The sequence below is a fragment of the Lepidothrix coronata genome, unplaced genomic scaffold (genome assembly GCF_001604755.1).
Source record: "Lepidothrix coronata isolate B3197 unplaced genomic scaffold, Lepidothrix_coronata-1.0 Scaffold145, whole genome shotgun sequence".
NCBI lineage: Eukaryota > Metazoa > Chordata > Aves > Passeriformes > Pipridae > Lepidothrix > Lepidothrix coronata.
The window spans coordinates 1,751,183-1,777,072 of record NW_016690325.1 but is presented as its reverse complement, the minus strand read 5'-3'; the positions used below and the strand labels follow the sequence as shown (position 1 = coordinate 1,777,072).

The 25,890-nt window shown below is 38.1% G+C and overlaps 1 long non-coding RNA gene across 1 annotated transcript; it reads right to left on the bottom strand.

Annotated features, from left to right (window-relative positions):
- Positions 1 to 7,932: 7,932 nt before the first annotated feature.
- LOC108503750 lies at positions 7,933 to 22,275 on the bottom strand. Its single transcript, XR_001876909.1, has 3 exons — positions 22,177 to 22,275; positions 13,222 to 13,287; positions 7,933 to 7,999 (listed from the first exon to the last, which is right to left on the bottom strand). It is a non-coding gene; the product is annotated as an uncharacterized LOC108503750 (long non-coding RNA).
- Between the last annotated feature and the right edge of the window lie 3,615 nt (positions 22,276 to 25,890).

Sequence of the window (25,890 nt, the reverse complement as noted above, 5' to 3'; positions counted from 1 at the left end):
CAAAAAGTCCTTTTATAAGTACATTAATAGCAAAAGGAGAGGCAAGGAAAACCTCAGTTCTCTGTTGGACTTTGAGGGAAATATAGTTAACAAAGATGAGAAGAAGGCTGAGNGAAAAAAAAAAGTAAAGGGAAAAAATCCCAAACCTTGCTAAAAGAGCTCTTTATGGACAGCCCTCTTAAGGCCATATTCTTCCTCAAAGAATGATCTTCATACAGTCATCTTGATTTTTATTTCACTAAACCAGTTGAATTAACTTTGCTAATACTAAATGAAAATTGCTTGTAACCAAATATTTGGAGTTCTTCTCAAAACTGAAGGAGAACAGAATGAATAGAATAACAATAAGAACTGTAGAAATAAAAATGAGATGAAATATAATAGTACAAATTATGTAGTCTTAAGAGTTTATGAAAGTGATTCCTCTAATCAGCTGAAAATTATAGACAGAGAGGAAGATTTTTCTCCATTACCTGATTATAGATTCACCTATGAACAAGCAACATGATGGGCTAAGGAAAAGATAAATGTGATTTCAGAGGTGTTTCTAGCAGAAACAAGGTCATTTTACAATATTACAAAGCTGTTTGAATACTTCATCTGTCTTATTGTGCACAGTTACCTCTTCCTTCTTTTCCTTTGCATCATGTTCACAGAGGGGTCACCAAAGCGATCATTGGAGAGACTCTTGGCTTATTTCTCATGTTGAAATGAAGACTGATAGAGGGTCTACTCATTCTGAGCAAAGACAGACAAAGAGAGGCAGAAGAACAACTGAAGAACAGCACTGGCACAAGAAGAAATGGGTATAAAACAACTGCAAGTACATTCAAGCTGGAAATAGGAGAAGGTTTCTGAGGCCTGCAGGGATGTGTTCCAGGGTTGCTCTCCAGAAGAGCCACAGCCAAGACTCTGATTCATTTCAGCACAGAACTTCTTGCATCTATTATCTGTACTATGCAATTTCCCTTAGCAGCAGGGATGAAACCTCATGATGCAGGATGTTTTTGTTTAGTGTACCCTTTACACTAAGAGTGTATGAGCCACTCCTATTAAAGTATTATTTTAGTCTAATATTTACTTTAATTTTAACTGTTTTAAATCTTGTCAGTGAAGAGAATAACATAATCAAATTCTGATATTTGGAAAAAGACAACTTTAGCACATACACACCCATTCTCCAAATCTAATTACCACGCTCTAAAAGAGGTATTAGAATCTCTTCAAAGAAAAGGTCACTCAAATTTATTGAAGAAGGACAAATGCTCATTTTGCTGATACATATTTACTCTTAGCATCCTTCTTACAGATGCCTGAACTGCTTTGATTATTTTTATTTTTTTTTTCTCCTCAAAATTTTCAGGCTTCTGATGACATCTGACATGGGAAATCTTGGCTTTAGGCATTGAAACCCGTTCAAACTGTAAGGAAATAAAAACAAAGTCTTGGAATAGGTGACATTAATCATATGTGGTATTCCCAGCTCCTTCCTTCAATACACTTATTTACAGCTTTGGATATAACTGTTCAATAATATTTTTAGAGATATACTTTATATATAAAAATACGAAGAAATCTTGAACACTGTTCACATAAAGAGAAACACACTGACTACAGGAATGCATGCAGAATGATTTCTTTCAGAATTGGAAAGTTTTTTAATAATTTTATACACTAAAGCTACTGAGAAGATTTTACAAAGGACTGAGAGTTCACTGGATAATAGCTAGATTTTCTTTAGAAATAGCTATAGTCAAATAATAAAATATAACCAGGATTTACTTTTAAAAGAAAAAAAAAATAAAAAAAGAGCAAGATGAGCATTGTGGCTTGCTCAGATTTTTGTTTCCCAGATCAATATATTCATTGGTATGTCTGGACTGTAGTCAGGAATTTGTGAAAATATTGGCAAACCATGGAGTTGTATGAACTTTTAAGTTCATAAGAGACCTCGTAAGCAAGCAGAGAGTATGTGAAAAAACCTGCTATTGATTTCCCAGTAACTAGGCTGGGAAAGTGAACTGCAAAAAATGAAATATAGAAAACATTCTTTCTCTGAAGTGTACAAATAATGCAATCTTCATGTCAAAATATGCGTTTCTTAATGCTCTATTATTCCTTATCTTCCCATTCTAAAATTTATTCATCAAGAAGCACCAATAGTGCATGTCTCCTGGACAATTCCATCTATGAATACTGGAACATATGGGGCATGTTAGCTGCCCAAAGGATGAAAAAGTAGGGCAGATGGAGCAGACCTTTACTTCTAAACATAGCATCTTTGAGGTTCAGATTTTGCATGGAGACTCTTTAGTAAATATCTTAGGAGATGCTTTAGATGATGCTTTAACACTTGTAAAGAGCTGAACTCTTTCATCAGCTCTGTTTTTAGAATAAGCAGTTTGACTTTGGAAATCCCAGAAATGCTATTCTAGCATCTGTTTAGATGTGGATACTCATTTGTGTGAACTGATTTTTTCCCTGGTGTTGTGCTTATCTACCTCACTGGAGGATTTAGAATATGTTTTTTCATTTCAAAATGTTGCTACCATGGATAATATGGCATTGTTTTGTATATATTTTAAAGAGAATAGCATTAGACATTGTTTTATTTCAGTGATTGTTTTTTGGCTTGTAGATCAGGAATAGATTTTTGAACACAGCCTCTCATAGGCACACATGTCCATATGCTTAAATGACCTCATTACTAATAATGGTAATACAGAAATCATGTTTTGAAGTGTTGTGTGAAGCCCATTTTGATGCCGTGTAGTAAGCAAAATGCCAATCACAAACTTTTGCTCAATGTAGGAAAAGAAGTTGGTAAATTCATTTTATTCTTTATACATCTCTAAATAATGATTTTGCCACATAAGGTGATTGGAAACTGGGATTGCATAGATTAATTTAATTTTGTAACTCAGTTGTCTGTAGTTAAGCAGCTCAGGTGAGTAAGGATTTTTCATATAGATAACCATCTGCCTCCCAGCCCCTATTTATACCCTTACTGCAATACTGCTAGAAAGACAACCCTTCCAGGACATGTGAGTGCCTCCTGTCAGATGAATCTTATCTGAAAATGAAAACTAATAAAAAAGAGAAGTGAGTATTTCAGGAATGCATGTTCCACATTACAACTTCATTTCAATGAAATCTCTAGCAGAAAGTACTGACATTCAAACACAGAAAAACACACAGACTAGATATACCCTTACCTGTGTCAAAAATAATAATGAAAAATTAATTAGAAAAGGTATTCAGCCTTATTCATTAGAAACACAATGATTCTTAAGCGTGATTAGAACCCCAGTTGCTAACTTTCAGTAGATAACTCAAAGCAGCTATTTTATGAAAAGTTAATCAATTCCAAACTTTCATATGTGGTTTATCAAAATATGTGCATAACCATCTCTCTTCCAAAAATGAAGTTTCTATTTCTCATTATTATATCTGACAAGTTTTGGAAACACATCTTGTGCATTCTCTCACATTTAATGTAAAACAATCACTGCCCTATTTTTCTGTCAGAATAATTTTTTCACTCTTAATAGCTCATGCACTTAGGGGCTCTTCTGACAGCTATTTTTTTCAGCAGAACTGCTCTCTCCTCTGACTGCTGACATTTATTAATCAATTGATCAATAAGTCATTCGAACCCCCCCTGGGAATGTTGAAATAGCCATTGTCCCTCTCAGATTGCAGAACTAAATGATTGTGTTGTTGTTGTGTTGTAATGGGGAGTGTTATGAAGCTCTTGTTACAAACGGAGTATGAAATCTAAAGCACACTGGAGGGCTATCAGTCGCTTTCCTACTGATGCAGAAAAGATGATTTGTTCTTGAGAAACTGGTTCTTCTTGCAAATACATCTCTATGAGCTTAACTTATGCATACCAATAGCTCAGGAGACCTCAGAGGGTGTGAAACTCATGTGTGGAAATCTAGGCCCATGAAAAAGTGTTTTTAAGATCGGTCCCAGAATGATGCTGTGTGTTTATTCTGTTTCTCCTGTCCAACCTTTATCTTACAAAAGCCTATAAAAGGGCTACTCACAGAAAAGCAAGTTGGGCTTCTTTTTACTTTGAAGTTTTGGCATGAGTTGCTACTGTGTGTAAATTGATTTAGTTTCACTGAGGTTCTCACTCTCCCTGCAGTGTATAATCTGGCCCTTATACTTTCTGAAGTACAATGAATTTCATTTTCCATTTAAGTAAAAATTCTATTCCCTGTATGGAGAAGACACAGTTGCTATTTTATTGCAAGAAATGTCGGGTGCCAGATAAATCCATACTGTAAAGATCACAATATAGCCAAGTGAGATGTGTTTGTGGTAGAAACTCCAACAGAGACACAGAAACATTGTAGATTCCTGATAAGAAATGAAATTCCAGCATTATTTGGAATGCTGCTGTGCCACTCATGTTCTGAAATCTGGTGAAATTAAATTTTTTTTTGTTTCTGAGAACAAACTATTAGGTTTTCAAGCAGACACAGAGGAGGAGAACAGCTCTATCTACTTTGTTTCTCTTGTAGTCTGGTGCAGATTATTTATGAATGGAGCAAAGGCACTTTTGTTTTGTTCCTTGGGCACTTCAGAAATTCATGATCTTGTGGCATTGTGCCACTAAGTGCTAGTGGACTTCAGCACTCTCATAATCAGCAGAACACTGAAACATCAACAGATCCAGAGAAGACCGATCTTGCACTCAGTGACAGCTTCCTGCTCCTTTTAAAGGGAATGGGGATGGAACTGAAGAAAATTGAAGGAAACATTTCTCTGTCTAACCTGCAGATGAAGCTGGTCCATGGATAGAGGGTGCTCAGGTAGGTTAGAGGACCAGGGAGCATAAAGTCACTTCTCCTTGAGTGGCTGATCTCCAGGCAAGTCCCTCACATCTGTAAATAATGTGCCACTGCTAATGACTGTGGTACTGTGTGTCCTGGTGCAGTACAAACAGAAACTCTAAAACAAGGAGGAAATGGACATTGAAAAAATTAAGAGGAAAAAACTAGTAGTAGGCATTCCTTAGGGAGATTTCTCTGGAGTTTCCGAGTAGCAAAACTGTCCCAGGTAACACCACAAAAAATGTTAACACCATATGCTCCCTCTGACTGGCAGAGGTCTCTAGGAGCTGAGATATTAAATATGGGGAGAAATTTCTTCTCTACCCATTAGTAAGATCTTAAACAGAAAAGTTGTATACCAGGAACCATAAACAATACCATGGAAAGGGTAAAAAAACCAAGGAAAAGCAGGCTGAAGATTTCTTAACAGCCAGAGAATCAGGCTTTGAAGCCTCCCTTCTGGGCACAGTGCAACTACAGACTTTGGCATTTCAGTCAAATGTAGCATCCACCTCTACATAGGAATCCTGGTTCCTATCTAATTAAAAAAAAAAAAAAAAAAAAAAAAAAGGGTGGGTAGGATTTACCTCAGTCGTGCGAAAGCTTCAATTTTTGTTTTTGTTGTATTTGTATCTTTAAACGTAAAGTATCTGCAGGTCTGTGAGGTCTGAGAATCAGACTGTTGCTTTGCTTCCACTTGTTTCTCTGTGCCAATTCAGTGTTCTGTGTTCCAATAAAGCATGGGCATCTGAGATGTCTGGCAGTCACACCAGGAGAAGCTCAGTCTGGAGAAAGATATTTCTGGGCTTGCACTGCCTCTGTTTAGACACATCTTGTAAAAAATCCCCACAAATGAACCCTTGAAAATTCAGACTGCAAGGACATCTAGTGATCCTTCAGTTATGATAAATACTATTTTCAGTTGTAAAAATAATCTTGGCCAGAAGGAGAGATAATAAAAATCATCAGGAAGCAACGTCTGGACCTCTTGCAGAAATCACATTTGTGTCCTCTCCTGACCTTTGCAAATACATACGAGCAAATTGATTGTATGTATTCTTTAAAATCAATAGTGCTAACTGATAATACAGAAATGTGAGACTAATGGATGAAGAATTAAAATGCCAAACCAAAGAGTTAAAATTCATATTAATATGGACAGCTAAGGCCAAGTTATGCTGCAGAAATGAGGGCAGCGGGTCACTTTGACAGTTGTCCATAGTTAATGGAAGTTTATTGACCCAACTGTGTGAAACCACAGTGAATATTGCATATCACTTTGTCATATGGAAAAGCTGCATTTATGGATTTCTGTGTCATCAGCAAGAGTGAAAAATCTTTTTGAACCCCTCCTCTTCATTTTTTCAGATCAATATGGTCTCTACATAAATTCCTACTGGAAGCACCTCAATATTTTTTCTAGTCTTAGATATCTGGAGGCTTTTCCTCATTTCAAAGAGGTCCCGATCATGAGACCATCTCTGTAGGACCTTGCATGAGTCAGTTCAGCAAGGAGTTGAGTCAGTGTAATGCAAAATGTAACTCCAAGCACTGTCCAGGTGACTTTCCATTGTGCTATACCACTCCACCAATATGTTCTTGGTGCAATTCAGTGCTTTTGCACAAGCTAGTCTCTTATTTTTTATGCAGTAGAACCTTTGTGCTTGGTGACACACTAAACACTAACAGTGGTTCACCTCTACTGGTGAGCTTTCATTGTAAATGGTGAACAGGAACAGGTGAAATACAGTGGGTTTATATAAATATCATAGTATTTTTCTATAGTTAATATATGATGTCTCTAGTTTCACATGCATGAACGTGGCATAAGAAAAATCTTTTGGTGAAAGAATGCTATCAATAAAATTAAAAACCAGACAGGAATGCTTCAACTTTCAGTATAATTTGGATCAAGATTAGTCTGTCTTCCGTATTGTTACAGGATCAGTCTGAGGTGTAGGAACTTATATTTTAACTCTACCATCTTATCTTTTAATTCACTGAAAACAGTAATTTCAGATGTGATTTTCTTTCAAAATTTTGAATTTTAAACCAGTCAAAGTAAGAAAATGTGAATAGCCATAAGGCCTGTTAAAGATGTATGAGCGAAGACACTTAAATGTTCCAGTTAAGTTTTATAGCCCATAAATTTAATTTCAGTTATTAAAAAAAATATATTTTAAGTAAATTATTAATTTTGATATATTGTAAATGTGAAAGACAATTAAATGCTTCCACTGTTTCCTGTTCAAAATTGTACTACATTCCTGAAAAAAATGTCAAATGAAAACACTTATTTTTGGTAAAGAACTCTTCGACTGAACTTTTTTGCCTCTCTTTATTTGGAAGTATTTATAAAACGCTCCAAATTTCCACGTTTGGTTGGCAAAGGCTAAACATTTGAGGGGGTGCATGGAACAGAAGCAGTTTTTAATTTAGGAGAATTAGCCTCAGTAGGACAAGGCTCTGCTCACTTTGACAGCTGCAAATACTGGCATACACCGAGGTAAATATGTTTAAATTACATAATTTCCAGACCACTGATTTTTTTGCAACTAACTCCAGGGCAGTTCCCTTGAAAGAAAAACTCAAGGACAGATTTGTGATGCAACATTATTGTATCCATTAAATATGCCAGAAACATTCTGCTCTGGCTCTGTATTAAACATATTGTCCTAATATACGATTTATGCAAGTCTTCTGCTCCCTCCAACTGGACCAAATGGCAGCAAGCACTAATAGCCTGGACTAACAATAGATGCATTTCCTTTGAATTTCAGATGTTTGTTTGTGGCTTTTTTTCCTACCAGAAATTATCTGATGTCTTCTGGGTGGTTTATTCCTCTTTCATTTTCTGGTCTGACACAGAACAAAACCATGAGGCAGTGCAGAAGCCATTAATCTGCAGTATTGACAAGCACACCAAGTGGCAAAGAAGTTAAAGATTTTTATCAACTTAGCCATAAAGTTGAATCTTGACATTTCTGCCAATGTTTTAAAAGGTGTGTTGATCTACACACATGCTTTCCTTGCTTCCTCCCCTGTTTCTGTCTCCTCAAAATGGATGAAGTACCTGATGAACAAAAGGGGATTATCTCAGGGCCTGTTTCTGGCAGTCTCACTTTTCTTGGAAGGCGTTTTCCTTTCGGGTAGTCCTACAGAGACAAGTCATGTTGATTGAAGAGGAAGCAATACCCTAATTGAGTAAAGGTGTTGGGCCAGTGAGGTATTTGCAAGGAATGCTTCTCAGCTAATTGTTTAGAATAGTCAATGTAGAAGAAATGTCGGTGGTCAGTGAGGTGGAAAACAGGATAGGAAAGGACAAAAGGATTTTTAAATTTAAAATTTAGGTGGTATAGAAAGACACATTCCTGGATTAATAGATGGCATTATTATTTCAATTGTGCTATAAGCTTCTTCAAATAAAAAATTAATATAGCACAGAACATTCTTTGGACATCACTGTGGCCCTACCCTATAATGTGTTCATAGAAGAAATGCAAATTGTGGACATATTTGTCTTCGATTACTTGGCATATCTTGAAGTATAAGTGATAGGTGTGCTTGTCAAGGACATATATATTGATGTGCAAATGAGGTAAGTCTGCTTAAAAGGAGGAGAAAGACATTAGGTTTCCTAAGGTAGTTGAATCTACTTCCTAGTTCAAATATGGGAAACCAAATAATTTTAGAGTTTATTTCACCTGTTGCATTCTCAGAACATGGCGTTTTAAAAGCATATTCTTGATTTTTAAAAGCATGAATCAGTTACAGTCTCCTGATTACAAAGATGAGTAACTCAGAGGCTGATGCTGGTGCTGGGCTTACCAACAAACTTCCAGAAATGAGAACGAACGTGGACTTCTCCCTCCTGTGCCAGGCCAGAGAACAATCTTCTCATGAAAGAGACATTTTAGAATGCAGCAAGGCAGGAGTATTTTTGGGGCAAGAACAAGAATCCAGGGCTCTGCTTGTCCTCCATAACATCATATGCTGTGAGTAGGCTCAGCATTAGCTCCAGCTAATATAATGTTAAGAGGTTTTATAAAGCTATTAATTCTCTAATATGTAGAGAGCACATTCTCTTGTGACTCACCGGCGTTTCTTTTAGTAGTGCTTGGCTCAGCAGAAACATTCATGAGATAACAAAAAAGGGATTGAAAGGCTTGCACCTCTTGCCCTGTAAGAAACTCAGTGTGCTAGGTGATCATATTCTTTGCTTCAGAGGGAGAGTGCCATAAGGAACTTACATTGAAGGAAAAAACATGGGACTCCTTCAAGCAAAGAACTTTTACTCTCACACTTCTGGTGTTTTACAAAGTATTAGCTTAAATAAAGAAAGATTAAACAGAAAATCAAGATGCACTTCTCAGGACCACAGAAGACATGGGCAATAATGGAAAAATATAGGACTACTGAATAAAATTAAATACCAATTTCAGCCCTTTTTTTTTCTTTTCTCTCAGCTCTGTTACTGTCGAAGTTGAAAACATCAATGGCAATAGTGAGGCGAAAGTTGCCCTTGTGGAGGCTTATGTTGTCTAATGTTTCTTGCCAAGAGGACATTTCCAGGCCCATTTTCAGATTGTAGAGCCTGTCAAAACAGTCTGAATAATTCCCCAAAGTCGCATCATTTTCCAGTAAGTGTCATGACAGCTTTGATAGATGCCTTCATTTCCATATAATAGTCAAAAGGGCAAGAACACTTTTATATTTCTTCTAAATAAGAATAAGATTTTCAGAAGTCCTTGGTGTTCTGAAACTGCTTCAATTAAATTCAATATGTTTTCTGACTAGCTTAAATAGGAGAAAGAAGTTAGGGCCACATGGAGCACTTCAGAAAATCCTACACTTCTTTTTCATGTATTATTCAATCCCTTTATGTGCTTATGCAAGCTCAAAGGGTGCAATACAAAATGCTCATATCCACACCCTTGTCAAAGAGTACTTAACAGTTAGGAACTCTCTGCCAAAAAAATCTGAACTATGACTTAATTTAAGAACCATTCAATTTTGTCATATTTCCTTACGGTAATTTTTAACAAAAGTAAATCACTACTGACAAACGCCCTTTTAACAATGGTATATTAATTGAATTAAGATGGAGAATAAAGGAGGCATTACAGGCAGTTAAGTGTGAGAAAGCATGTTCTACACTGAATAATTAATTTTCATTCCAAGATAAAAATGTTGCCCATTGATTCACAACCCCTTCTGGCTATAAAGCCTTTTGGTGGAAACCTGATTCTTAATTATTGTCACAGGAATGCTAAGCTTGTCAAAAAGCTATTTCCATCGTGATGATCAGCCTTAACTGCTCGGAGCAATTTTTGTGCCATACTTAACAGCTGCTTCATCATTTGTTATCTTTTCAATTAAGCACTCTGTTCCTACATGGCTCGTAATCTCTATCAAAGTAAGAAACACACATACAAACACACACATGCTTACATACAAGTACATGTGCTCCTCAGTATAAAACCTCAACAACTGCCTGCCTCTGTTTTTCTTTATTATGAAGCAAAGAGTTCAAACATTTCTTTGAAAGGCTAGTGGGAAATTTGGACTGTGGAATGTGCAATAAACACAGATGGCTTCAAAGCATCACACAAGCATTTTCAGTTTATATAGTTCTATGTTCCACCATAGTCTTGTCTGCTGAATTCACTCCTTTCACTGACAGAACTGAAAATAGACTGATTACTCCATCGAGAAGAGTAAGCAGAAACATGCTTTCTCCCTAAACCACTGTAGTGGTGCGTTTATTGTTCTGAAAGTAGATGTTTGTAAATTGTCCTTTCCTTGGTATAGATTTTGTATTCCTCACGCAGCTATTTTATCTGGAGATTTTGTAAGTTTGAATGTTTTTAACCTGGATGAGTTTAGCAGAAAGTAAAGAGAGAGGGCTGTCAACTGCCTTTTCCTCCTGCAAAACGAGAAAGGAAAACAAATGAGGAAATTGGTCTTCCTTATCCAATGACCTTAATTGCCAGTATGACAGTATCTCCTGTAAGTATTTTAGTTCTGCACACGGAAACGCACACAAGAAAATTTGCCGGTTCATTGGTTCTTGATGTAAATCAATTCAAACTTAATTTGAGATACTTCATTTAGACTCCTTGTTTGAACCAGTGATCTGTGGCAAATCTTGTTTGTGCAAAAGCAGAAACAGAAGTTAATAGATATAGAGTGCCAAATTATGTTGCCAGACCAACCACTTGAACAAAGTTTTTACCTGCAGGTTTGACTAGTAAATAAGGATTTTTGTAGAAAGGTATCTTGACAAGGTATTTAAATATTATTCACTGTCAAGTGAAAACATGAATGTGTCTTTGTAAATTTGCTAAAGTATGAGTTGGGTGCATGTGTGAAACTACTCTGCTATCCAAGTGCAGTTTGGAAGCTTTTCAGGGGGTATTTATTTGTTACCAACAGAAACTGGCATTTATGATGAAATAATATAAACAACCATTCTTCACTAGAAACTTGATCTACCAATGAAGCACATGCTTAGCTCTATTGTTCAATTCTATGTTGGTTTGGAATTTAAATGATTTTTTATGAAGGATTTTGTCTTCTACATGTACCTTCCAAGATTAAAATACTGCCATCACATTTACTTAGGCAGGATATGATGGAATGGAACAAGAAAATTCAAGTGCTTTTTGAATGTATTATGTATCTGAAAGTCCTTCCTTATGGTTACAATGATGATAGTCTAACCACAAAAGCATTTGTATTGTATTTTTAGATTTTTAGAGATCCAGATGGAAAAATGATCCTTTTGAGCTTGTCAGTTTAAAAACACATAGCTCACCCAAAACCTGAATAGTACTTCTAACCATGTAGGCACTCTTGTTAATTTTTACTTTAACGTCATCAGTCTGTATGCAGAAACACATTTTCTCCAGCCCTTCTGATGATTCACTGTACACGGATACCAGCTGTGTCTAACAGCCCCGAGTTTCTCTGCTGCAAATTCAAACCAGACATCTCTAAACTATTTTCTTTCAGCTTACTTAACTTAAATAATTAATTCTAAATGTATCTGAAGAATCTGAATGCATTTGAAGATTAAAATTTCCAGTTTGCACAGGGTGGTACCAGGAGGTCCCATACTGAGCACTCAGATGAGGGGTGAACCTGGGCAGGTCTCAGCCCTGCAGCAACTGCTGATGCAGAGAAAAAGGATCATCCAGTGCAGCAGAATGAACAAATTATAGAATCACAGAATATGCTGCCTTGGAAGGGACTCACAAGGATCATCGAGCCCTGCACAGGACCATCCCCAAGAGTCACAGCATGTGCCTGAGAGTATCATCCGAATTCTTCTTGAACTCTGTCAGGCTTGGTGCTGTAACCACTTCCCTGGGGACCCTGTTGCAGCATCCTACCACCTCCTGGGTGAAGAATCTCTTTCTAATATCCAATCTAAACCTGTCCTGACAACAGAAAGGTGTATAGGGACAAAGACCTACAAGGGGAGAAGATACTCCAGACAGCCATTGGTTTTCTTTTCTTTTTTTTTTTTCTTCTTTTTTTCTGAGTAATCATCTAAGGGAGTGAACAGGTTAGGTTTGGTGCTGTGGTCAGGGAAACAGTGTGGCACTGTGGGAGCACCTCAGGGCTTTGCCTGGGGATGCAGACTTAATGTTCTCTGTAGTTACAGATTGGATGGGTTGGGCTCACCTTGCCTCTGGGTCTGCTTTTTTTGCCAGGAGGTTATTTCAGTTGGGTCAAGCTGTACTGGGTGCTGGTCACCACACTTGTTGTCAGGGTGGAATGGCCCAGGAACCACTCTGACTCTGGAACAAACTTACCAGGCTCCTCTCCCAAATTCTGTCTGGGCACATTCTCTGTCCTGCCCTGCCAGCTTGTTACTCTTTAGCTCTTCTTTTGCTAAATAGAAAATCTTTCCTCATTCTTTAGGGGAACTGACAAGAGATGCTCTTAGTACTCTAGTCAGAAGAGAAGTTTTGCATTCTAACTCCTTTTTTAATGATTCTATGATAATCTCCAGTTCCATAACTGATTGCTATCATCACCTGTAGTCCTGAGCTCAAATTTCAGTCTGTTTTCGATTGTTTCTTTCAGATTTGGTTATAAAATGCACCTTTCTTTAAAGGGTTTAGTGTTATTATCCTGCAAAATAAAATAAGTTGCATAAAAATTATTTACAGAATTGGAATATGGGGCTGAAAACATTCTTATTGATTTAGTCAAATCGGAGTCTATTCTTATTTGAACCATGGAGGACTCCGTCATATAAAGTATTTGTTCATGTGACATGGGCTGCTGTACGAAAAAAAAAGAAAAAGGACAAAAGGAAAAGGTTTTGTTTAGAGGGCTTATCTGACTTAAAGTGTTTCTGTCATACTGTAAAATGCTGAACCTGAGGCTCATGTGCTTAGTCCAGCTGAGGGTCTTGCCCATCATTTGGCATCTGTGGGAGATAGTAGAAAAATCAGTGAGTGAGAGTCTCCAGTTTTTGAACGCCTCTGGTCAGATACTGCTGTCAGCTATTACGCATGTAATATACTGAAATACATGGATTTGCTTGCTAGCCCTGGAGAGACATTCAAGTGTTCACAGGCAAAATGCATAGCCCACACTCTTAGAAAGTGTGTAACCACATGAATGTATCCTGTGCTTTTTTCCATAAATGCACAGAAAAGTAATTTTTACTTAATAGGAAAAAAAATAATTAAATTCTAGAATACAAATTATTTCTACCCAGTGGCATATGAAAAAAAGCTCAAAATAAATTCCTTTCTTGAACATCTCCCTACATGTTATTTCACAATCTCTGAAAAATGAGCTTAAGAGCACATAAAACTTTTATGATGTCAAAAAATCAAGGTATTCAAACATGAAGTCCTGCAATATCGGAATAACAGATGTACTGAGACAATCCGTATCTGTGGAATACTCACGTAGAGTGATTGATCTTGTCTTGAGATATTTGGCAGGGAAATATGGATAGAAGGTATTGCCTTGTACATCCCTTTCTGTCAACATATATGCACACATGCACTTGGGGCCAGTTTGCATAGGGAAGGATAAAGAGAGAGGGTAGGTAGGTGTGACCTCTGTTTGTTAGGATTTATAATAAGATACCAAAGAAGTTCAGGAGGATGGACCTCTTTAGAAAATATCTATCAGAATCATTCAAAATAGGAAGAAGGTAGGAAGAAAGGATTTCAACTGCGTAGGTGTCTGGCAGGAGAGTAATGTGTCAGGATGCACTGAATGCCTGCCAGGTTCTTGGAAAACATTTTGTCAATATTTTGATAAGGCAACTAGAGATATGTGAGGAGTAGCAAAAAGGTTGCTGAGAAGGGAGAAACTGAAATGATAAAGAGTGCAAGCTGTAGTAAAAGAACATAATAGCAAGAACAGAAAAATATTTCAGGAAGGAAACATCAATATCACAGAGAACTAGAAATTTGCTTTAAAGGAAAAAAGGAATTGAAGCCTGAAAAATGGTTTTGAGAAAAAAAATGCAAATCATCTCCATGTAGAGGAAAAGCAGTAAATTTAGTGAGAGGATGAGTGCATTAAACATGTTGTTTATGAGATAAAATTTGTAGGCAATTTGAAGAGATATCCCTAAGAAAAATATCTCAGCTGTGAAGAGAGTAAGAAAATTGAAGCAATTTCTGAGACTTTTAAGGGTGGAATGTAGTGTCCTTTGTCTAGACTCCAATCCTGGGAAAAAAAAAGAAATAAAATCTTAAATTATATAATAAGATGATTTTTGGCTGAAGGTTATGGCTTTTCCTCATAGGACTTCTCTTGACTGACCCAAGCTGACATTGCCCTTGGTATCAAAGACTTACATACTGCATCACTTTCAGATCTGTCTCCAGGCCACCTTCTTTATCTGATTTTCTCTAATTACAAATACAGAACAACTCAGTTCTGCCAGGAACATGTTCTTTTTCTGCTTAAAGAAGAAAAGTCCCTACTGGAAAGGTATTTTATAAGTCTAGCTCAGGCCTGGGGGGATGGAAATCCCTGTCAACAGCCATCCTGCTGTGTCACCTCAATGAAGGCAGCCTGGGTTGGAAAGGGGTGGCATTACCATGGCAAAACTAGAGCCTGAGATCTGCAGCACCCAAGCAGAGGTTTGTCACTGCATAGGATGACCAAGCACCACTGCCTAGTCACTCCTTTCTTTCTGCTGGAAATCTGAGGCAGCATATCTATAAAGTTTACCAAAACTACAGCAAAGAAGGAAGTAGAATTGCTGTTTCTTAGGACTGTATCACAACCTTATTAATTCTTATTTTGACTTTTAATCAGAGCTCAATTTGTTTCCCATTTTTTTTGCTCACAATCTGTTGTCTCTCCTTTTCTGTTCTAATTGTTAAGATCTTTATGCAGTTGAGATCTTTCTTTAAAGAGCCTTTGTTTGACGTGATGTAACCTGAGAGCTCAGCCGCCTTGTTCAGCAGTAAGGAATTTTTTGCAGCAAAGGTGCCAAGCCATTGCTTCTTTTGGATTTCTCTTTTCCATTTCTTTTTTTAATTGCAGGGTAAAGGACCATACTTGCAGAAATGGAAATAAAAGATTCTCCATTTTAAGTGGCTTGATTATGTGTCTTTCTCTGGACTAGAGAATGTCATCTGCTAATACAAAGGGTGAATTTGTCTCAGTAAAAGGAAGGTAATTTCTGGGATCTCAACTCAATTTACTGCTGCCTTTTGGCTTCCATCCAGGGAAGCATTAAGGGATATGCTTAATTGTAATCATGTGAACAAATGAGAAGTCCTATTGATTTGCTTATAGTTTGGCTTGTGCCTAAGTACTGTGTTTGACCAGTGCTTCAATTCTACTTTTAAAAAGGACAGCTTCTCCCTTTTGCTAAGGTATTAGGCACAATACAGAAAAATCCTCAGAACGAAGCAAATGTTTGCTGGCCGAGACAGCGTCCCAGAGAGTTGATGGGTGCTGATTTGGGCTGGTAGAAAGAACTACAGAGGCAGAAGGGAGAAAATTATGAAAAAATACAATGAGGAGGTCAGGGAGGTCAGTGAGGAGGGAGATGGAATCATGAACACCTACTGCCTGACTTTGCTAGTACAATCCATCAGGTTTCATTGCAGGGGAACTACATAGCAGTGATCACGTGAATCCTGGAAGTCACCTATGTGCAAGGGCAATAGAAAGGCAGCATCACCCTTTGAATGGGAATCAGCTGTTTCTAATGCTCACCTTCCCTGCGAGCTGCCACAAGGCTGCCTTAAGTACCTGATGTTGAAAGAATTACTTGTTTTCATTATTACATTTGAAAAACCTGGTAACCGGAGGGCTGGGACAAAAGGCCGGCAACAGGTATGATTTATTAATTTGCACATATTTGGGGGGTCCTGAAGGGGGTCTCCTTTACCTGAAGGAGGCAAACCAAGCCTCTATACAGACAGTGATAAACCATCCATATCGTAATCTATACAGGCCCCATGCACTTCTGCTCAGCTGCACACCCAGAGTGATGTGTACCACAGAGGGATCAGAGGCATTTCAAAAAGCTAAGCTCAGAGGATCCCAAACCAATATTAAATATTCATCACTACTGTAGTCTAATTTGGATTGTCCCTCTTCCTCATAAAGCTGAGTTAGTTAAGGGTAAAGTATACTGTTATTATGATCTACATAGAATAAGCTTTTGCTGTGATTTCCTTGAGCGTTTAGACAAATGAAACTGTGCAAAGCTGGTAATCAAGATGCTAGGTATGTTAAAACAGAAAAAATAGAGTATAACAACCAAAACAAGTAATTTTCATGGGCAAACCTTACTGGAAATTTCCTCTCCATGTCCTACTTCTACTTCATTTTATAACCCGAACCCACAGACTTACTCCACTTTTTCATAAGCTAGTGACATCTTGTTATTTCCCAGGCATTTCCCCTAACCAAAAACAAATTAAGTGGAGAATCTTGATCACTGTTGGGTATTTAGCCCAGCATTAGTCTCAGGGAAAACAGTAAAAATACTGATAAAAAATGCAATCAATTAATGAATAAAGGAAAGAGTTATAATCAATGCTAGTCAACACTTTTGTGGAAATTGGTCCTGAGAGATGCACCATTTTGTCAAGTTTATATATGTGGGATCAACCTCTGTTAAGATGGGCATACTCTGATTTTTAAAAGTATTTGATGGTCTCATTAAAGACCAATAGTCTATAGAAATTATAAAGTATGAACTAAATGGTCTGTGAACTAACAGGTCAAAAAAAATAATTGCCAATTGAAAACAAGAAACAATTAGACCAACTCTCTAAATCTGGAAGAAATTTTCACGTGGTTTAACATTTTGTCAGGGTAAATATAGACATAGAATGATTGTTGAAAAGTTCTGTGGATCATTCAAGGATTGAAAAAGTGGAAGATAAATTAATTGGGACAGAGAAATGTAGCCTGGTAATTTGGACTGCATCACTTGGCAAAACAATTAATATAAAAAACCTTTAAAAATTCAAAAGAACTGGAATGAGATTGTGTCCTGGAAAGGCACAGCTATTGAGATTAGAGGACAAAGTTAGTCCTAATCAAGAGGTAAGATCCAAAGATGGTGAGCAGGGGCTGGAAGATGGCTTCCCTGTGTGATTCCAGTGTGATTAGTTCTGATGGAATACCACATCTTGCTTCAGGATCTTCAGTTTAAAGGAGATACTGAAAAAATTGGGCATGTTTCTTTTTAAAAAATAGGAACATAAAAATAATTCTAGAGCTGAAAAAATTATGTTACCATGAAAGGCTTACAAGGTACTGTTAAAACCAAAATTTAAAAGTGATCTGTCTGTAACTTCTAAGAAAGGACATAAATTGATATTGTTGCTTGCTAACAGATTTTCTTAGTAACAAGACTAGGAGAGAAACTGGAAGAACTAAGAAATTCTCTATAACAGTAAAGAAAAAAAACATGATGTAAACTGATCACAGAAAGCAATGACTCTGGCAAAAATGGAATCCGTAGCTCTGAGTATTGAAGTGGAGATCTGTCCAGAAATGCTCAGTTTTTAATCAAATGCAAATAATTGGGTAAGTAATTGCAAATCAGGGAACCAAGTGCAAACAATTGTAGGAAATCAAGTGGTGTGCAATACAAGGTCCAAAAAATGTCCTTTCATTGACTTTGACCTCTGCTATGAGTGCTGGTGCAATGGTACTATTTTACCTGTTTATGGCAGTAGACCTGCATTTAAATTTAGAAAGATAATAAATTTAGGAGATAATTTAGAAAGATAGTAACTTCCATTTTCAGTGAAATTTAAAGCACTTTGTTTGTGAAACATCCTATTTCAATGGTTATTCTTAATATCAACTTTCTAACTCTTCTATTGGTTGATATTCATAATGTTATTGATATTTATGATTGCAACGTGCTTGCAACAAACGTGGGTAGAGTCCTTCCCAAATCTTCCTTCGCGACGCCTGGCCATGATGATGATATTGATATTTATGTTATTTTATTTATAGTTGGGAACCTAAAGCTATGTCTCCAAATTCTTTTGGGTATGTTGCTTAAGATTAAATACTTTTTCTAACAGTGACTTGCTTTCAACAGTGTAATCTCTTAACCAGAGAGACAGATCCCTCTTAAATTAGAGTGTGTGATTTGCAGGGTGAAGTTCTTGTTGTCTGTAGAAGATATGGCAAGTAATCAGTACCTCTATAACTGGCCTGAAGATAGAGCTAATACAATCATTTTCCTTTCTTTGGGCTTTTAAATGATAACTTAATGCTGATGCAGGCACCACAAACACAACCTCTGGGCTTGTGAATACTAGCTGTGTTTTAAAAAACAGATATTTTTCTTTCTGAACAGCTATCAAACTCAGTTTGCCCAGCTAAAGATTTTGCTTTTTTATCAGAAGGATAAATCTTGTGACGGTGTAATGGACTGTGTCAAATGTGGTCTGACACACACTAAGTAAGGAATAATATTCTCCAGGGCATGCCTCCAGCACCTGAGAAATAGGATATATTGTAGGAAACATACCCTGAAGTATAGGATTTTAATCACAGACAAAAGATAAATTTTCTGGATGAAAACAAAGGTGAATGAAATGACTCAATGTTTTTAAAGTCCTACTTTGGGATAAATGAAAACATCTTTCATCCTTTTCAGGTCAGAGGCTCATTGTGTTGAGACTCAGCTTAACTTCATTTAAGTCAGTAAGACTGCTGGTTTTCATCAGTGATAACCTTGATTTTCTTTTCCATTGATTGAATTTGGTTTCATATAGAAAAGGAGCCAAACTGGTAACTGAAACTGGGTGATGAGCGTGGTGAGACACTGAAACAGGTTGCCCAGAGTTGAGCTGTGGATGCCTCAAGACTGGAAGTGTTCAAAGCCAGGCTGGATGGGGCTGTGAGCAACCTGGTCAAGTAGAAGGTGTCCCTGCTCTTGGCAGGGGGTTGGAACTACATGATCTTTAAGGTCTCTTCCAACCCAAACCATTCTAGGTTTCTATGAAAATTTATCTCCTTTTGGTCCTGAGTTTTAAATTATCTTGTATGAAGACATAAAATTTTCAGTTAGATTTAAAACTCAACTCAAGAATGTAGGTCTGGATGTCTCAGTCCAACTGCCAGATTGTTGAAGGCTGACTGTTCAAGATGACCAAAATCTTTGAATCTTAAAAGAATCTTAACAAACTCCTCTACAGGCCTGAGACATCTATCTTGCCTTAACAGCTATCTCTATTCTACTTGCTAGGTATCTGTACCTTAATTTTCTTGAATGCCTTTAAAAAATGTTTCATGTTACTGTTATCCTTTGATAAAAAGGATATTTATCAACAAGAATTAAGTACCCACTTCTTAACATTTTTTATTTCTATATTGTTTACCATTCTAAACTAAAAATAAAAATGTTAAGTTCAACAGGTAGGGGCTGAGAATAAATATGTAGGGCACAAAGATTTAAGTATACTTTAGGGCTTAGATGGGCACCAAAGTCCTGAAGACTTTCATGGGGTTTGACCACTTTCACATCTAGGCTTCACTGAAAATCTTCGCTGCAGGAAAAAAGTATTAAATAGTGTTATGTTTAATTAGGAAACCATCAGCTGGAGGATGGGCTGAAATCCCAACTCATCTCACCTGTGGTACTTCAAAGTGCTGCAGGAATACTAGCTAAAGTTTCAATAACACATATTGCTAAAGAACTTTTTTTCTGCTGCCTTCAACGACTAATTTTGACTGTAACGTTCTTCTTAATATATAAACATACTATATGTCTTGTAAAGAAAAATACTTTTTTCCTGTACAAAATTCTTGTTTCATGCCTTTTAGCTATTTAAATAAAACCAGCCAATAATTATTGTACTTTGATTGGTATTAATTTACATGAGTGGTGTAGCTGGTTACAGCTGTTAGAACAAATGAGCATCATGCGGCATGTACTGTCCTTGGAGATGCCTTTGACAGGGCTGGGAATTTCAGATCTGGGTGTGAAGTAGGATTCTCTCTCAGAGATATTGATTTGTTTGCTGTGAAACCTTTCAAATGGCTAAATACAAAGCGCTCATAGCCACAGAGCCACAAGTAACCCTAATTTTCCACCCATTGATATGGTCATACCTGCCCCTACGAAGATCACATTGCACAGGCCACCTCAGTCAGCCTTGAAGTACCCCTTTCACTTAAAGTCCCCCACGTAGTTGGTGGTCATTGCCCTCATCATGAAAGCACAGTTATGGTGTCCACTTGGACAAAAAAGTTGCTTCCTCTGCACACACCAGAAAGGATGTGGCCACCTGCAGGGAGTGCCCATGAAGGCACTCACGGGTCCAGGTCTCTGGCTGAAGGCAGTGTCAGAGCCTCAGAGCCTGGAGATGCTCTCAGATGGCAGCAGGAAAATGAGCTGTGTGAGGCATGCTCAGGTCAACAATCTGCTCAGCCTAGTGATGGAGCTGAGAGATGAAGTAGAAAGGCTAAGAAGTATTAGGGACTCTGAGGAAGTTATCGACTGGAGGAGCCCCATTCTATCACACCTTAGACAAATGCGCCCACCACCCACTTCACAAGGAGCCATGAATCTCCTTGTATCTCACCACCAGGCAGAAGAAGGGGACCTGAGAGACTCAGGGGCATTCTGCTCAGAGTGGCAGGTGAGCAGAACCCTCCCAGCTTCCCCTATCTCCCCAGGTACCTTTGTATAGTAGGCATGAGGCCCTGGAATTTGAGGACCAAGGAAATGAGGACATGAGAAATGAGAATGTGGAGGGAGGTTCTTCTGGGATGGAGAGGTTGCTTAGGGTAGGGCTGCCTATCCGTGTATCATGACCTCCTCAACTAAATAAAAAAAGGGTATCAGTCATTGGTTACTGCCTTTTGAGAGGAATGAATGGCCTCATATGCTGACCAGACCACATCCATAAGGAGCTGTGTTCCTCCCTGGGGCCCAGGTAAGAGACATCATCAAGAAACTTCCCAGCCTGGTACGGCCTACTGATCATTATCATGGTTTTCCAGGTAGGCAACAAGGAAGTCCCGATGAGGGACAATCAAGAGGGACCTCAGGGCCTTGGGACAACTGATTGAGGGATCTGAAGCACAAGATATGTTCTCTTATGTCCTTGCAGTCACAGGGAATGAGGGGGGCAAGAAACAGGAAAATCATGCAGATGAACACCTGGCTTCAAAACTGGTGTTACCAGCAGAATTTTGGGTTTTTTGATCATGGGTTGGCTTATATGACAGCGAGCCATATGGCAACAAATAGGGTCCTCCTGTCTCAAAGGAGGAGTTAGCAGGGCTCATGGAAAGAACTTTAAACTAGATTTGAAGAGGAATGGGGACATAGTGAGGCTTGACAGGGATAAGATGTGGGAAGGGGGGAACTGTAGTGTCCACACTAATAGGAAAATGAGGCTTAAGAGGGAATACCTTGATCAAGCACAAGCAGACAAAGACATAATCACAAGACAGGACTATGGGGCATCCCTCTGTGCTCCTGCTGGGATACTGACACAATCAAATACGTCTATAAAGTGCCTATACACCAACACAAGCATTGTGTTGGTTTATAGGCCCAAACAGGAGAAAGTAGAGACCCGTGTGCAGTCACATGGCTTTGATCTCATTTGATTAGGGAGACATGGTGGGATAGCTCGTATGACTGGAATGTTGTCATGAGGGGCTACACACTGTTTAGGAGAGACAGGCCAGGAAGGTGTGGGGCGGAGCTGCCTTCCATGTGAGGCAGCACTTTGAATGTATCGAGCTTTCTGTTGGGGTGGATGATGAGCAAGTCAAGAGCTTATGGGTCAGGATAAAAGGGCAGACTAGCAAGGGTGACATTGTTGTGGAGGTTCACCTCAGGCCACCTGATCAGGAGGAGGAATTAGATGAGACCTTCTCCAGGCAACTAGAAGCTGTCCCAAAGTAATAGGCCCTGGTTCTTGTAGGGGACTTATAGCTTCTATGACATCTGCTGAAGAAGCTTCTGGACAAACAGTCCAGGAGGCTTCTGGAAAACATTGACGATAACTTCCTGTCATAGGTAATGGAGGATCTCACTAGGACTGGTGTGCTGCTTGACCTCATACTAACAAGCAGGGAAGGCCTTGTTGGAGACTTGAAGGCTGGGGACGGCCTTGCCTGTAATGGCCATGAATTTGTGGAGTTTGTTATTGGGCAAGGGGGAAGCAGGGCAGCGAGTAAGATTACAACCATGGACTTCAGGAGAACTAACTTTAGCCTTTTCAGGAATCTTCTTGGAAGAATCCCATGGGAACAGGTCCTACAGGGAAGAGGTGTCCAAGAGAGTTGGTTGATACTCAAGGATCACTTTCTTCAGGCTCAAGAATGATGCATCCCAATAAGCAAGAAAATTGGGCAAAGGGGATAAGAAACTTGTGTGGATGAATAACAAACTCCTGTCATTACTTTTGTGTAATCAGGAAATACATAGGAGACGAAAGCAGGGTGAGGCCCCTTGGAATGAATATAGGGGGGTTGTTAGAGTAAGTAGAAATGAGTCAAGGAAGGCCAAGGCCCATCTGGAATTAAATCTGTCCAAGGATGTCAAGGATAGCAAGAGTGATTTCTCCAAATACATCAACAACAAAATGAAAGATAGGAATAATGTGGGCCCATCATTAAATGTAGAGGGTTCCCTGGAATCAGAGGATGCAGAGAGTGCAATTACTGAACACCTTCTTTGCAGTAGTCTTCACTGAAAAGACCAGCCCTCAAGAATCTCTGACCCAGGAGACCAAGATAAAGAAATGCTGGAAGGAAGACTTTCCCTTTGACAAGGAGGATGGTGTTAGAGAATAATAAGCTTCATCTTGTTTCTCAGTGGTCAATGCATACCTCAGTCTAGCATTCATTTTCAGTCCTCAAGGACTCACACATTCAAAAACCTTTTAGTTCTTTCCAGATATCCTGTTTTACCAAATGAAGAGCAGAAATGTCCATCTTAGGTGCATGGCCAGCACAGGAGGAGTCAGGTACGGAAACAATGAGGCCCTTTCCATCTAGGTCTTTCCTTGGAGGGTATTACAGACTTTCACACCAATGTTGCCAGGTGCATTCTAAAAAAATGCTTCCCCAAATGACATCATAAAGAATTCAAAATGAGCTGTATGTATCATTTGCATTCAGGAAAATCTTTAGTGAAAATCGCCTACAGCTTTCTCCCTCTTTGAGCAGCACACTGACATGATCCAAAAGGAGTGTCTTAATTATGGTAATTATAGGATTTAAAATTCATTAAATAAAATATTAAGGGCATTCAAACTCAGATTTTTGAAGGATTATAGTGTTTGACAACACTATGAAAGGTTTAAGTGCGTAGTTTAACTGCCAGAATTGGTTTGTGTTTTGCCCTCATTACTCAGCATGAAAAACACGTTTTAAGTGGAATCTGCAGCCCACTTTCAACTGTCAGTCTAAATATGTCTATTCACAAGCTGAGAAATTAGCACAGTGCATGATGCTCCGGTGACACCCATCAAGCAAAAACAGCTCATCATTTCACTCCATCTCATATCCAAGTCATGAATTTCTATGCTTTGTTTAAAAAAAAAAAGAAAGAGAAAAAAAAAAAGGAACCCAGTTCTGAAAGGGGCTTGTATTTGCATAGTTTCTGGTGTTTGTTAGGCAAACAAACAGCATGGCATGTTGGCAAAGACAGAGCCAAAGCAAGGCACTGTCTAGAAAATAAAGAACAGAGGGCATTCTTGAATGTTTTTACAGATTTTTAGCCAAGTAACTCTATTAAACTCTAATTAAACTCTACGAAAAATAAATTATTTCTTCTAGAAAAATCCAAGAGAATGATGAATTTCTGTAGGGATATGTAGTAACAGTTCTTCAAAGTGAACACTGCATTACCACTTTTGTGTAGGCTGATAGGTTTTCTTTAAATCATCTGTCAGGGATATAGTGCTGTGCTTGTTTTTGTGAAAGGAAGTTTAGCTCATAGGGTGTTATCTCAGCACTTTTCCAAAGAAAAGAAAGAGAATAGAGGTTCTACCTATAACAGTCTCTGTCTGTAGTGTTCCCACAGGTCTCATGAGAGCATGGGCTCCCATTTACAGCACTGCATGGCTTGGTCCTGAGGTGTCCTCCACTTTCTTAGTGGTATTTGGGTTCCTTTCCCTACTCCTGAGTGTCTTTGTGTAACAGACTCATTTCTGCCCTGATCCAGGCATTAGCCAGCATGAAGGAGATGTGAGGGATCAGGGACTGTGTTGTGAGCACAGCCTTGGAGCTGCCATTTAAACCAGAAGGCATGGAAGAAATGGGAAATAATTTTATCCAACCGGGAGAGGGCAGAAACTTCATTGTGCAGTAGTATGAAGTCATACACGCACTTCTACAGGCAAAACTCATGCCTGGTTTCCTGAAAACATTAATATTTACAGCATGTGTAAGTAATGGAGGACCCTTTTTCTGGTAATCCTCACGGTGAATGGAATACTTTCCTGAAAGACTGCAACCAGAGATCCATTCTCTGCTCTTCATTTTCACATCTATTCCATGCCAGGTACCTTTTATAATCCATCTGCTCTTCACCAGATCAGGAATTTTGTTTCCTTTTCTGGCATAAGGGTCCTCAGAAGCCTTGCCAAAAATATCTTAAGTCCAAAGTTATTTTTAAAAGGTGTGAAAGTCAAGAAAAATTCAAGTGAATCCAAAGTAAGTAGTTTGTATTCCTATTTTCAAATTCTGTAATAGCTCAATATAGGGTAAAAATATTGAAAGCTAATGAGAGTTCACAGCAGACATTTTCCATTTGAAAAGAAATAAAGGAAAGAAACTATTTGAAACTGCCTCATTTCAGGAAAGAACCAAGCTTCATTCCAAAATATCAAGGACAATCCTTCATTGTAATAGCATCTTAAGGAGAATGGAGTGTATGAGCTTTTGTAGCTGGTTTTGAAACACTCATTTTGGTTTAAAGTTGCCATGTTAAACTCAAACCCAGTTGAATTGCTGCTAATGGGTGAACTGACAGTCTCTTCAGTTTGCAGTAGACAGATGTCAACACTGCAGCTGGAACTAATCATAAGTTGTCATCATGACTGGAAGTAACTGAAAATTTTCTTGAATGTAGATAGCTAGGACTGAACGGACATGAAAACTAATTCATCCTCTCACACTTAATATCTCATTGCTTCAAGCAAAGGAGAAAGAGGGCAGAAGTTCCATTTCACAGGACATTGGGCAATTTTGACATTTGTCTTCATGTGGATTACAAACAGAGCTTGAAAATGTCAACATTTTTAGTGTAAACAAAATAAATCTTTTACTCTCAATTGAAATGTTTCATTTTGAAAAAAATTAAACATCCAAATTACTCACTCCTTCTCTGTTATACATGAAAGGTATTGTGATAGAGTATCATTCATGTGTTTCATCTCTGTGATGAAAACTAGAACTATTTCCTTTTAAGGATACTGAAAAATGAAATTTCTCTCCCTTTCTGCTTTCAAATAAAACTCTGATGAAGTTAATGCAACTTCAGAAGGTGTTTGGTCTTAACCTGATAGAATTCTCTTGTTAGAAAATACCTCTATGA